The 14,218-nt window shown below is 36.9% G+C and overlaps 1 protein-coding gene across 9 annotated transcripts in view; it reads left to right on the top strand.

The window, feature by feature from the left end:
- The first annotated feature begins 1,334 nt into the window (after positions 1 to 1,334).
- HUWE1 (HECT, UBA and WWE domain containing E3 ubiquitin protein ligase 1) overlaps positions 1,335 to 14,218 on the top strand; it is a 564,154-nt gene continuing 551,270 nt past the window's right edge. For 6 of the 9 annotated variants that reach the window (XM_089233267.1, XM_089233272.1, XM_089233273.1 and 3 more), the window contains exon 1: positions 1,335 to 1,411. The gene's annotated coding sequence lies outside the window, so the exon portion shown is untranslated. Of the gene's footprint in view, positions 1,483 to 14,218 lie in introns of all 9 variants that reach the window. The other 3 variants (XM_089233269.1, XM_089233268.1, XM_089233266.1) reach the window with 2 other exon arrangements.

Raw genomic sequence — 14,218 nt, 5'->3', positions numbered from 1 at the left:
ATTTTTATGTTTTGATGGATTCATGTAATAGAGACGCCAACGTATCGTTTTATGGTAAAATGGGTCAAGTCTCGTCTCTAGATGCTTAGAAAAAACGGAAGTTAAAAGTGAAAAGGTGTCAAGACCAGGACATGACCCCTTTTTACATTTAGTTCTCAAGACCGCTAACAGGTGGTAGCAGGGTTTTCCTGTTGAGTTACCCATAAGAAGGTTTTCTTCGTTTACATTGTTTTTGTTTTGTTGTTATTTGTTATTTATTGTTTAAAACGTAGTAGTTGTTATTATGTAATTATGTTGTAATTATTAGTACAAAAAAGCAGCAAAAAATTTTATGATGCAATGATAGAAGCTAAAGAGCTTTGCCAAGAAAACAACGATATTTTCTCTCTGTGTATTGACCATACGGCTACTGTCCTTACCCAACACCACACTAAATATATTTAGTGTGGTGTTGCCTTACCTCGGATTCCAGTGCAAGATATCTGCTATTTTAGGCAACTGAGTGTTAATACCTTCGGTACTCATAACCTAAGAGATGGTAAAATGAAATGTTTCGTTTATGACTAAACAAATGGCCTAATAAAGTTAGTTCTTTTTGAAAAAATATATTGATGGAGCTGAAGATGGAAAGATCTTGTAACTTTTTATGGACAACTGTAGAGGGCAGAATAATAACACATTGATGAGGTTTTTGATGTTCTTAGTAGAGTCAGCACGTTTTGAGGAAATTAAATTTCATTTCCCCATCAGAGTTCATTCTTTTTTACCGTGATAGGGATTTCACCCTGATAAAAATACTTATCAAGAAGAATGTGAGATTGTACACAGTGGTCCAATATGTGGATTTGATCAACCAGAATGCATCAAAGTTTACTGTACGTAATACATCAATGGTATTGGCTCACGAATCTTCCCACTAAGAAAACTTGGTGTACCACTAATAATACTCCAAAGCAAAGCACTTAATACTACAAAGAAATATGGTCAGTTTATTTATGACGGACACAAATCTGCGAGTTTTCTAGGTCATTTTACTTGTGCGGCTTACAAACCGGAGTGTCGTCCTTAGTGCGGCCCGTGACGCTGTGGCTGATTCCTTTTTATAATTTTATTTTTAAATAACGTGACCCTCACGTATTCCTAAGAGATCTTGTATGTTCTGTCAAGGGAATTTGGACAGATTGTTATGTTGGCCTTTGAACTCTCTGAAGTTGGTCACGCCTGATCTGGATGAAATATGGTCACGGTCCACAATTTACTGTTTAAAAGCCTATTGTAAAAGAGGGCGCATGAAAAACACATCGTATTGACTTGCTCATTTTGGCAACGCCATCAGTGAATAACAGTCGTTTTTAGTTATAACGTCGATGCTGAACTTTCTCCTGGCATTTCCTTTTATGTGAAAATTTGAGTGAGTATTTGTGATCTTCGAGATAAATTAAGGTGTTCTAGATGATGCAAAATTAATGTTAGTCTTCCTCCGTAAGTATTATGTGATTGTGTTTCGGGCAGGATTCGCCGAGTTACGCATAGACAGTTCACATGGTGCCTTTATTCCTAATAATTTTGCTTCTACTTATGCGCATATATTTGAAACCGTTTATTCCCTATTATGTTAGAATTTTGCCAAAATTTTTTTAATACATTGATACATCTTGTTAGCTCTTTAAGTTTATTCCGAGAATAATTCGTGTTATCATAGTTTCTCATTTGCTAAAACGAGAAATTCTTCCATAGCATATGATTCATAGTCATGTGTTATTAATGATGTAATACGATTTTCTGGCATGTAAACATCGAAAGTATATTACTTTTGTGAATTCGTTTTACTGTTGTCAAAACCTACGAGCCAATAGTTACATTGGGAATCCCTAACCATGTGATATTTTTCTCTAATGAGTGGGTTCAAATTACTTGGGTCATATTTAATGTTTATTTCAAGTCTATTCTTTGAGTATTCCAAAAATCCAAAGAAGGAAGGGATTGTCTTGTAATTTCTGTATCAATTATTTTTTTAAACCACTTCAGTTAGCGCGATTTCATGTGATGGAATTGGCGGTTATTGAATAGAAATCATTGAGGCTAAAGATGAGATTGTGTTGTGGCATGTCTTCGGATTTGGTGAATTTGAATGTTCAGTGGAAAAACAAAAATTTGCTTTTTGAAATTTAATAGAGGCTGGTATGACTTCAATGACATGTAGAAAAAAATGTAATAGCTATAGTATGATCCCGTTTTGGCAAACTTTTCTTCTGGCAAGAAAAACATCCTAAAGCATGACAAGAAGTGAAAGTCCTTTTTTGGACGTCTTTCTTTCCAAACAAAAGAATCGCCAACACATCTCAAAAAAGATACTATGGCTGTTAAAAAGATAAACAATAACAAACAACATTCTTAAATTAAATGAAGGATCAAGATTGAAAATAAAACATCCTAGACCAGATGTGGGATTGAAAACATTAAAAACCAGGACTATCTTTTGAATATTACATCAGTCTTTTTCCCGATATATTTTCTCTAGAGCATAAGTAAAAACTTGGACCCGTAAATATAATTGTCAAGGGAATAAAGGTTTTCTGGGTTTGGTCAAAAACAGTTTTGGGTTCAATAGAATCATGATTGCAGGATTAAAACTGTAGTAGCTAGAAGGGCAAAAAATTGATAAAGATGGAATTATATAACCTGAGAGAAAACGAGATATTCAAACAAGAAAAACGAGATAACATACTAGTGAAACTGTATATATGATATACAGTTTAGTATGTGTAGTAAAAAACGTGCATATAACAATACTGTCTATAGCGATAAAACTGCCTATAACAATATTTACTTTGGTCCTGGTGGACTTCCTATTCAGTGGAAAGTATTGCAAATGCTTAAACCGTCTACAATGATAATTTGTATATAGCAATATTTTTTTAGGTCTGTACAGTACTGTTATAGACAGATTTCACTGTATAAACTAACAAAAAAAGCCGGAATGTTAACAGGCTTAATTGATTCAAAATATCTCATTGTATATGGCTAATTACCTTCTCACCTATAAAAAATAAAAAATTGGTCAGGATAAAGAATTCTTAGTCAGTTCCTAGTTACTCGAATTCATCAGTTTTGAAGACGACACCATAAATCTGTGTTTATGAAAATTTAGACATTGTGTCATATTGTAAATAATATCTAGGAAATATGTTCCCTTTAAACTGTGTGGGCATGCACAGTGGAAACGATTCTGTGTAAGCAAAATTCTAAAATTTATAACTTATGAATACGATAGTCTTGCAGCATATAGAAAAAATGTCTGCCCCTGGTAAAAAAATTGGATCATTTGAATGTAAGAGCATTTTTGAGTTACAGTTAACACTAGAAGGATTAGGCTAGTCATTTTGACCTTCTCAATCTTAATCACAGGTCTTTCCAGTGGAAAATTTAGTCTGTTTTCCAAACCTTTCACACAATACAAATTAATAAAATCATAATTTGGCATTTCTTTTGTGATTAACTAGTTTATTTTGCTTCCCATAAAATTAACCCTTTTCACAACAACAGGACTCGAAAAAAGTATGGACAGACCCCTGATAGTAGATTGTTTGGATGTTGTACTTTCACAACTTTTTCAAAAAATACTACTTATTAATTTTAGAAGTCATGACCCGAAACATAATGCTGTTTCAGTGATTATTATTTTTGAAAACCTGACACATTTCGAGTTTTACCTGAAGCAGACCTGCCGACTTTCCGCATTTAGCCTGGCAATGCTGGATTACCGAGCGTTTACAGGGTTTTTTTATTATGAATTCATATTTCTGAGTTTCAATTATTGCCATCAATGTGAAAAATATAACTTGAAAAATGGAAGAAACATAGAGTTTATGGTTTTCTGCTGCCGCCACTTTTCTTTAGAAAGCAACCCGTCACTAACAAAAAAACTTGTGCTGTCACATTGCCTGAACTTTGAGCATTGTATCCTGTGTAAACGGTGGTCAAAGCCGTCCAAATCTGAACGTAAACAAACATGGCGGAACGGTTTTGGTACGGGTCACTTGGCGATTTTTTTTTTTTGGTGCTAAACACATGTCAGATGAAAAGTTGGCTGAGCTGTCAGATACTACAGGCACTGGAAAGAAAAGCCACCGGTATAGAAGACAATGGAAAGTAACAAGCATATTATAATAATTAAACTTAATAATCATCAAAACATAAGGTATTCAGACTTTTAAATAAACAGTTCTTTCCTGTTGTATAAATATTCCGGTATGAAGAAATAAAAACCCAGACTCTGTTTTAAATAAACTGATCAGGGTATAGATAAAACCTGGACTCTTTTAAATAACAGTTCAGGATATGCAAAAAAGTGAGAAATGTTAAAGGTACAACCTGATAGTTTATATCCAATAATCGGAAAAGAATAATGGCACATAATGAAAAATGAAACAAAATGACTGGGACCACAACACGTCTTTTAAAATTTCAAAGAAAACACTACTCAACTAGTACCACCTGGCATCGAACATACCAGAAAGCATAGTTCTTATCCAGATGGCGCTAGTTTCTACTATCTAGAACAACGGCTCTCAACCAGTGCACTGTGTAGGGAAAGTGTGTGCGCGGCTGGTTGAGGGAAATAAAATGCAGTCGAATCCCGTTTTAATGAATACCAATATAGCGAAAATCTTGTTTTAACAAACACTTTTCTGATCCCCAGATAAGTTTACATAGAGACAATGTAAAAAAACCCTGGAATTCATTTACAACGAAATTCCGTTGTAATGAAGCGATTTCCCCGTCTCTTGAAGTTCGTTATAACAGTATTCAACTGTAAATCGCTGAATTTGATAAATACCATCAAACTATTATAACGCCATCAACGATTTAAAAATTTTTTCTTTTATAACCGAGGTGTCATTACACCAGAATGTCAACGGCTTCAAGACGTAAGTGAAAAACAATTGGATGCAATCAAGTAGTGCATATGAAGTTTTATTTTTTCCAGGGTGACCATATTTGATCAGAAAAAATAGATATTGAGATCATAAATACAAGACAATTAATTCTCGCTAAAATGTTGCCAATTGTCAGACAAATCTCCAATTCCTTTAAAATAATGGTGAAAAAGCAGTATAAGCACCATTCTTGGCGGCATTGGCGCAAAGAAGTGCAGAGTCTAATGTAACCCAGTGAAAGGGAAATAACGTTTTTTTCACCGCTCATTTTTTTTTCCCATCCTATACTGCACAGCAAAAATACTATAGAATTCGGGATAATCCTTTTGGCATATACACGTCAAATAATCCTTTTGGCATATACACGTCAAATAATCCTTTTGGCATATACACGTCAAATAATCCTTTTGGCATATACACGCCAAATAATCCTTTTGGCATATACACGTCAAATAATCCTTTTGGCATATACACGTCAAATAATCCTTAGGGCGCACACTCGTCAAAATAATCCAAAATGTACCCCACAGCACCAATCCTATAGAAATCGGGATAATCCTTTTGGCACGTACACGTAAAATGATCCTTTTGCACGTAATAAATTGAAATAATCCACGTGGAATTGGCGGTAAACTCATACTACCAAATTTTAAAAAGAATCACGACAATAAGAAATTAAAATAGCTGGAAAAATAAATTCCAAAGAGTTTTGAATTAACTAGGCCTCGTCCCAACAGAAGCTATTTAACACCGTCAAGAATTTAAAAAATCTGTGCTGAAATGCGGCTAAGCAGAATATCCTGCAACAACGCGTGATGGCAGTAAAATGACACGTAGTTCAACAATTCATTAGCAGAAAATGTTTCATCCAATCACTAACATAGGTGCATGCAAATCAGTGGCTGCACCTGTAGCCCAAATGAAGTTCGGCTTCGGCCATCTTGCTACGCTTGGACGTCGCTTCGTTCCTCTGGCCGTTAAAGGGACCCCGGACGGAAATTATCAACTCTGTTTTCACCACAACCAGAAACATGGCAATATTTCATTAAGTAGGGCTAAAGCCCTAGCAGACCGAGAAGGCAGTATAATCCAGTTGAAGCAGGCAAGCACAGTGAAAATAAACGTTTCCGAGGTACTACAGTTGGCGACTTTCTGAAGGAGTCTAAAATGCATCCCACCCAAAATAACCATTAACAAGAAAAAAATATCTTAACGGCATCACAGGCAAAGTGATTTTTCTGGGGCTCCCTACTTAGCCAAAAATACCTTTTATCCAATTTCACACTAGTTGAAAATTTGACCAAATCTCATTTTCACGAGGCCCTTTCACATTACAGGTCCCTTAACAGTGCCCGGGTAAGCCCATGTGTTGTGACGGCATTGAACATGATATTTATGCAAGATTAATATTGATATTTATAGTCATAATTGCCACTCACACATGGGTCCCCTATTTTAATCAGGGTTATGAATTGAACTAAGATTTGTTGAAAAGAAAAGGTCTTTTTAATGAGAAAAAAAATGCTAAGAAGGGCAAATTTATAAGATTTTCTGTATGCTTGAATATTGTTATATTCTAATTATGATAGATAAATACAGAATAACAAAAAAATGTTTAGTTATATCTGAAGTCATTTTGGTTGACATTATAAACGAGGTCTGTTAATATTGTGAATTAGAGTTACCAATTAATTACGTTACAACAGTTGTCGTTACAATTGTAGTCGTTATAATGGAATTCAACTGTATATTAAAAAGAGGGCTACGGGGTTCTGCCGTAGAAATTACATACTTGTATTACATGTCAAAGGTTGAAAACCACTGATCTAAAGTGACAACCCAGAGAGCACAATTATGTTGCTATTGGCATGGCCTCTTATACTAAAGCTGTTCTTTTTTAATAAGTGTTTGATTGTGAGAGAGCTGGTAAATAATTCAATCGGTATTGTTAATCTAGCCAATACTTCATAGTGAAAATTACAGGAAATCAAAATCTATACCGGAAATTGCTGGTTTCAGGCAAAATTCCTAATTTATCGCAGTGAAAAAATATGAGAATACCTCGTATACAATATGGGTAATATACTCATTTTATGTATATTGCTTCTTACGATGATTTTATTTATGGCTATAAAAAATTTCGCATGCAAAAGTACATTTGTCAGATTTTTTTATCTTCTGATGGTTGGCAGGTCTGCTAAAGAATTGTGACCTGTTAATTTGACTTGTAACATTATTGACACTTTCATTGCAAACATAGAAAATATTTCATTGAATCATGCCATTAAATTTTCTCAAATACAGATGTGCTGGCTTCTAATAGAAAGTATCCTTACTGTATGACTAATGATGAAATAATTTTTAGTTTGTGGTCACAAAAATTTGGTAATACAAACCATTAAAACTAATCTTAAAGCTTGAAGAAATGTATTCCAGGATTGGCGTGAGAAAGAGTTCTGACTCGTGAATCATTTCGATGTCTTTTTCATCGTATAGGCTGCACCAGCAAAACAACTTGAAGAGTCGCAGATGTGTTCCCTGCTAAATATATCAGATAAATTTTTTATATGAATAATTCAATTCAATATGTTTATAATTTGAATTTAACAGGCAAAACATTCCTTTTAAAAAATTTTCTGCAATTATTTTTACCGTTGCTTTTTGTTGGTGTAAAGATCTGGGCACAAGGCCCTTATCTCCAATTCCTTTTCTATTAGGAAAGGTTTAATTTCAAAGATAGTAGATTGACCATTTGGAAATGGATAATTATTGCAATGAAAATTGTTTGTTCAGGTTCGAAGACTGTCATCCATTTGAGTTCTCAATGTTTCCCCAACACCAGTGGTTGATATCAGGAGAATTAGTAAAACTGGATGAAAAGTCGAGGTTTTCGGAGTCTCAGGTTCTATTTACGTACATGAGTGGCTTGAAATAAACCTTTTTTTTTTTTTGCGATTGGTCAGTTGATCGTATGGCTGGCAGTGAATTGAAAACAGTTCTTATGCCGGGAGACTTAACTTAATTGGCTGAGAGGTGTGGAGTTATATTATAGCTGTTTTTGTGCTTGTGTATTTCAATAGTGTCTCTGAAGATTCATGCGAAGAAGTGGTCAATATTAACTATTACCTGTGTTTTGCTGAATTGTGGTTGTCGTTAAACGCATGCTCCGCCACTGCTGACGTTTCTGTTTGGCCCATTTTGGAGCATTGTTCGTGCTTTTTTATTTTCGTGGCCAGAGATCTTTTTGTGGTTTTATGCACCTGGCCACAGGTGCATGGTATTTTGTAGATCCCGGTGTTGATAGAGTGTCATGGTGGTTTTTTGCTGATCGCATTTCACATATTTTTCTGGTTTGAAAATGGTCTTTATAAGATTTTTTTCATGACTTTGTTGATTCTTGTCGTCACTCGTGGGATAAAAGGCAGCAAAGCTTCTCCAATTGATTGACTCATTTTTCACTGATTCCTGAATAAGGCGTAAGGCTTTTCCGATGTCTTTTGTGTACCCATTAGAGTGGAAACTGATTTTAAGTACTTGATCTCTTTACTTAGATTTTTTTCTTCTGTCTTCTTGTCCTCTCGATCAAGGTTTTCAGTACTTTTCGTACTGAAAACCAGTTGGTGCCACAACTGATCAGTGGCTTGGCCAATCACCATGGCACCACTCTTATAGCACTGCTTTGTATAGCAACACAGGGCTAATAGTACACTAGATATTGTCACCCGGGGTAAATCAACATTTTGATGCCCCCTTGCCATCCACGTAGAATCGGTTGAAGGGTGAATTCAGAGCCCGGGGCACCAGACCCGCCTGCTACCCCCAGTTGCAGCTCTGGTGGTGGTCGAGTGGTCATAGTGACGGACTCTCAAGTAATAGGGAAATGTGCATTTCTGTGCTATAGAAGCATTTACGGGAGACGTTGAATTTCTCTACTACTGTCACATTTCACTACTACAGTTTTACAGAAGCTTCTATGGCCCCGAAACACACATATCCTATAACGCGAGACAATTACTCGGTCTTCGCAGGTAATCTAAATATTACTTGATTTTTCATAGCTTTCCAAAAGCTATGCTGTCTCTCTAGGCTTCTGTTATCGATTTTTGAAAATTTCATCAGCCCCACACAATTGAAGAGAAAAATGTTTATCAATCTCTTCAACTGTGCGAGACTGTCTTTTCAGCTCCTTTTCTGATACCTATAATAATTCTGTCATTTCCTGAGATAGATCGCTACAGTTTTGTTTATGTTCGTGAAAACAATGAAGGATTTTTGGTAGTAAACTCTACCCAAAAATGATAGATTGCATTACTGGTGCCTTGAACTTCCATTACGATACTCCAGATTCGTATTCATATTACCCCGAAGTATTATAAAATTTTAGGCAATGAAAAGATGCGAGCTTCACGAAAATTATGATCAAAAAAGAATATTTTGGGTTTTGTTACATTCTGTGTGTGAACAAACAAACCATACCGAATCCATATTGGCGGAGCTTGCATTGTTGAGAATAGAGAATTTCGTAATGTGTGTTGTGTATACCTCAATTTATTATGATCGCAGCATGGGGTAATAAGAAACAGGTCATAAACCACTTCTGAAAGAGTTACATCAGTGAACTTTCCTTTTATCATAAAGATTATTTTTTATAATCTCCTAAATGAGAGACGTTTTCCCAGAAAATTTTTGTCCACTGACAACCATCGTGGATGGGAATTCGAAAGAAAATCCTTTAGACATTCGCACATAGACTCGTGAGAATTCATCAGAGTATAACTGAACACCAGCGAAATATGATTTAAGAGTACCATTCACGAAATTAAATAATCTGATATCGTATATAATTGCACAATTTTCTTTAATGCATTTATGCAAGAAGAAACATCTACCCAAGTGAACTGATTTGAAACAAGTAGTGTTTGTGATTTTGACTTTTAAAATCTTGTTATCTGAATATCCTTTCTGTAATGAAACTATAAAAAGAACGAGAAATAAACAGATTAACAATGAGAGAATGAGATAAACATGATTCACCGTAAACATTGTAGTAATCTACATGAAGTTTGGAAGCATGACTGAACTTTTTAGTCAACTTCTCTCCTTGCTTTTATAAGAATAATTTTATCGCATAAACTGGATTATGAAAAAGAGAAACGAAAACGTGATCACAGTACCGAATACAGACAGCTGTTCTACTCGAGTTAAAGAGCAACAAGAAGTGTCATGTTTGTTGATTACACTAATGGAATACAGAGTTGGTATATTCTCACTATCACAGTGTACGATATGTAAGTTTCTGGGCCATAGAAGCCTGAGAGAGTAGTAGTGAAATGTGACAGTAGTAAAGAAATTTGACATCTCCCACAGATGGGTGTACGGCCCAGAAACACAAATTTTGCTATTTTATCGCGAGGTTCCAGGTTCAAACCCCGCCGTCATCGCAGTGGTGGTCGGCTGAAGTTGGTTTTCTGTGGTTCCCAACTTTGAGGTCCGAATATGAGCCGATCTCGCCGCATAGAGGAACAGGTCTACAACAGTATAATTATTCATTCATTACACTTCCACTCACTATGAGTTGGGGGGGAAATATGTAGTTTAAAAAATTGATTGCAGATGGCAGCACTACACATAACAAGCATTACACAAACAAATTTCACAGAAGGTTCACGATACGTACACACACATTCCAACATCAACCAATTCGTAGAAGTTCCGCAGATGAATATGCACAAGGTGCAGTGGTTTATTAGTAGTAGTCCTAGAGCTCCTTCCCATCTGGATGCAATCACTTGACTGTTCTACTTCAATGATATTTACTAAAAAACTGAAGCTTAGTAATATATTACTTTGGTAGCAAGGTATGCAGATTTTTTAAAAAAGATTTAAATCAAAAAATGTTAATCCTATTTTTCTTGTACCTAACTTTGAATTTTGAATAAAAATAATCCAGTATATACAGGGTGAACGTAGCATGTTCTGTCAAATAAAAGGGGATGATAGATGATTCCAAGTGACAGTGCCGTCTTAACGCATGGGCCCACCTGGGCACAGCCAGAGGGCCTTAATAGAGTAGGGGCTTCTCCGAAAAATGACAAGTAGTTGAATTTTTCAAAAATTTTCTGAGTAGGGCCTCAGAAAAATTACTTTGCCCGTGGGCCCATGATGCTCTTAAGACGGTCCTGCCTATATTAGAGATATTGTTTCATGAAATATTAGTTCATGCATACATTTAGAACACAAAAGCCCAAAAATTTAAGATATAAGCTATGTTGCAGCCCTGGTACCTTATCTGCTAAGACAATGAGTCTGCTGCTATTAAATAAATTATATCAGGTTTAGGATGATTACAGCTGGCAGGGTTCGCACATCCTTACAAACTCCTAACTTTTTATTTCCCTCTGGAAGGGCCCTTATAACTCCTTACTTTTTGCTTTAGAATAGGCATTCCCCATGGTGATGAATAGCATTGCCTAGAAAAATAAGAGGAAGCTTCCCCCGAATATAAAGAGGAAGATAAGAGAAAAAAAAACGCTCTTTCCCTTTGTAATAGGAAATGTGAAAGCAGGGGATGGGATTGGAACATCCAATGGTTGTGCATACCTGCCAACCGTTACGATTTTGTCGTATTTAGTAAATTAATACGATTATACGCTTTTGCCTCTAAAAATAAGATTTTTTACCGAATCGCTAGTTTTGACGTGTTTTCCTGCCTATGTCGCAAACTGGTCAGCGTTGGAAATCGATTGTCCGTAGAACGACATCACTCCGCTGAACCAGGAGCCGAAAATTCCCCCATGGCCAGTGGTGAGAAAGTTTTTTTCAGTTTTTACTTATGCGGCGAAACGATGTCTCGAACCTCCTATATTACGCAGTATACTGAGTGCAGACCTCGCAGCTTTCTTATTTTTCCTACTATTTGCCTATTTTCGCCGCAATCGTCTTTTTTTTTAACCGCAATTCTCTCCTGCTATTCCTATTTTATCCCTCCTTCTCATTTCCTTACAGCCAATATCTCACTACGAAAATTCCGAGAAACTGCAAAATGTCACTGCTTTCCGCAGTTTTTTTTTGACGTGTTTTATTCACATTACAACTCGCTACTGAAAAGGAAGAAAGGAAAAAAATTTTCAGTTTCACTGGAGTAAGGGACGACGACAAGCGTATCTTTTCGCCGCCGCGCCTTAAAGTGCTAAAAACTGAAGTCCAGCGGGGAAAGCCAATCTGTTTCGCAGATTGGTTGCCATAAATTAAAAGGCAAAAAAAAGAGGAACATGCTCTATGCACACACAAGAGATTCTATGAGAGACAGTGGGTTTCTCTCTCCTGGGATCCCGTAACGAGCGTTCATCCCTGAAGCCAGGTTATCCTAGGGGTAGACTTTTTGAGCCTCTTGAACCTAACTGGATCATTTCGTGTCGGCAGAGTTACATAATGACGTTACGCATTTGCGTTTTCCAAGCGTGGCGCATCCGCTCAGGACGGCTATATAGTATATGACCCTGGCGTCATATACTCTATCGGGTGCATGCTCCGGTTTAAAGGGAAGAGAGACAACATGAAAATGAAGGGAAGCTCGCTGAAACGCGCGGCACACGACGCTTAACTCCTCCAGAAGCAGTCTGCCAATCACGCCCGACGTAAAGCGCTGTCGTGAGCTGTATTGCGCTCTGTGGGAAAACAGTCGTACTGCTTTTCATATTGATGAATAGACGGCATGTCGCGCTGGGTGATTCACGTTGCGCGCGGCATAGAAAACCTGCTAGTAAAACCCGGCTTTTAAAAGTGACAGCCCGAGCCACGTCTGGTTTTACAGGAGGGAGGAAGGGGGGGAGAGAACGAGCCGATCAGCCACTATAGCTGAACCCATTTTTTTTAACCTTCAGAAAATAACTTTAGGGTATCCTTATGTTAGGGGTCATTCAAGTATTACGTCAGCATGGATGAGAGATTTTCGATTTGCTGACTTGATGACGTGGAGGGGGGGGGGAAGATTCTTACGTCATCAACCACCCTTTATAAAAAATATGAAATATTCTTAATGGCGTCTTACTCGGTGCGCGAAAAACGAGTAAAACTTTTCACTAGTTTGTGGCCACCTGAACTAACATTCTCCCTACAGAGCCACTCTAGTGATCTTCAAATACTTAGCGGATCCAAATGCTCTGGAGCTGTGCCGCGCGTCATATAAGTGATCCGTGATTATGCCGCAGATCACTTAAGTAATCTGGGAATGTGCTGCGGATAACTTGAGTGATGTAGAACCGCACAGGTGGCAGGACCAATGCTCTAAAACTTTGTCACATGTCACTCAAGGGATCGCTTAATGTGCCACAGATCGCTTAAATGGTCTGGAATTGTGCCACGAGTCACTTAATCGATCTGTAAATGTGTCACTTGGTTCATTGTTACAAAAATAGATTTAGGGGCAGGCCACATCATAACGCCAGGGCCACATTTGGTCCGCACAGGCCGAATGTTTACCGCGGGTCAAGGCTTACCAATTGCTTAGAGAGGTAGGGTTGCAAATTTCTTGAGCAATTTTGGGTTCTTAGCCTTCAAATAGCATTGAAATTAACAAAAATTATTATAACAACATATAAAGATATTTTGTTTCGAAATTGTAAAAAATATTTTTACAATTTTTTTAAAAAATATTTTGTGGATTAAAAAAATAAATTTTTGATCTGGGGGAAGCCCCCCAATTTAGATTCCACCAATAAGAGTTAGGAGGAAGGGGACAGAGCGCTGACAGGGGGAGGGTGAGAGTTTTGCTGACTTTTTCTGACAAGAGGGGCGAGTCAAAAATTGCTGAAAATTTGCTGACGTAATACTTGAACAGCCCCTTATTTTAAAGCATACATGTGCTCAACACATGGCCTAAATGTGGCCTGCCTCAAGTGGCTCGTAGCAAATTCTTACTTCAATTGAGGGACTCGCGGCACATTCCCAGATTGTTTGAGTGGGTGATTTCCGGGGGGGGGGGGGCTGGCTTTCTTTCTTTCAAACCAAGCACAACTCAGGTCTATTACGATCTATGGGCAATTTACTATCTAGGAAGTTGTGCTGGAAGTGTGTGTGTGTGCCTAGAGTTGCTGCAAATATAAATAATTTTGTAAGAAAAATCTTTGTCGGCTGTGGTTTTTATTTTGAATAATTGGAGGGGGAATGAATATCACTTTTAGAATTTTTATAATTTATGTGATGCTGTTAGGAGTTATAGTTTTGACTAATACTTGAAGGTTTTAAAACACTTTGATGACAACAGAAAGCATGTATGT

Source organism: Pholcus phalangioides, unplaced genomic scaffold (assembly GCF_987345545.1).
Source record: "Pholcus phalangioides strain wild (caught in Gottingen) unplaced genomic scaffold, Ppha-v1.0 ptg000007l_1, whole genome shotgun sequence".
In the NCBI taxonomy this organism is placed as follows: Eukaryota; Metazoa; Arthropoda; class Arachnida; order Araneae; family Pholcidae; genus Pholcus; species Pholcus phalangioides.
Note: the sequence above shows the minus strand (reverse complement) of the source record. Positions and strands in the feature narration are given on the sequence as shown.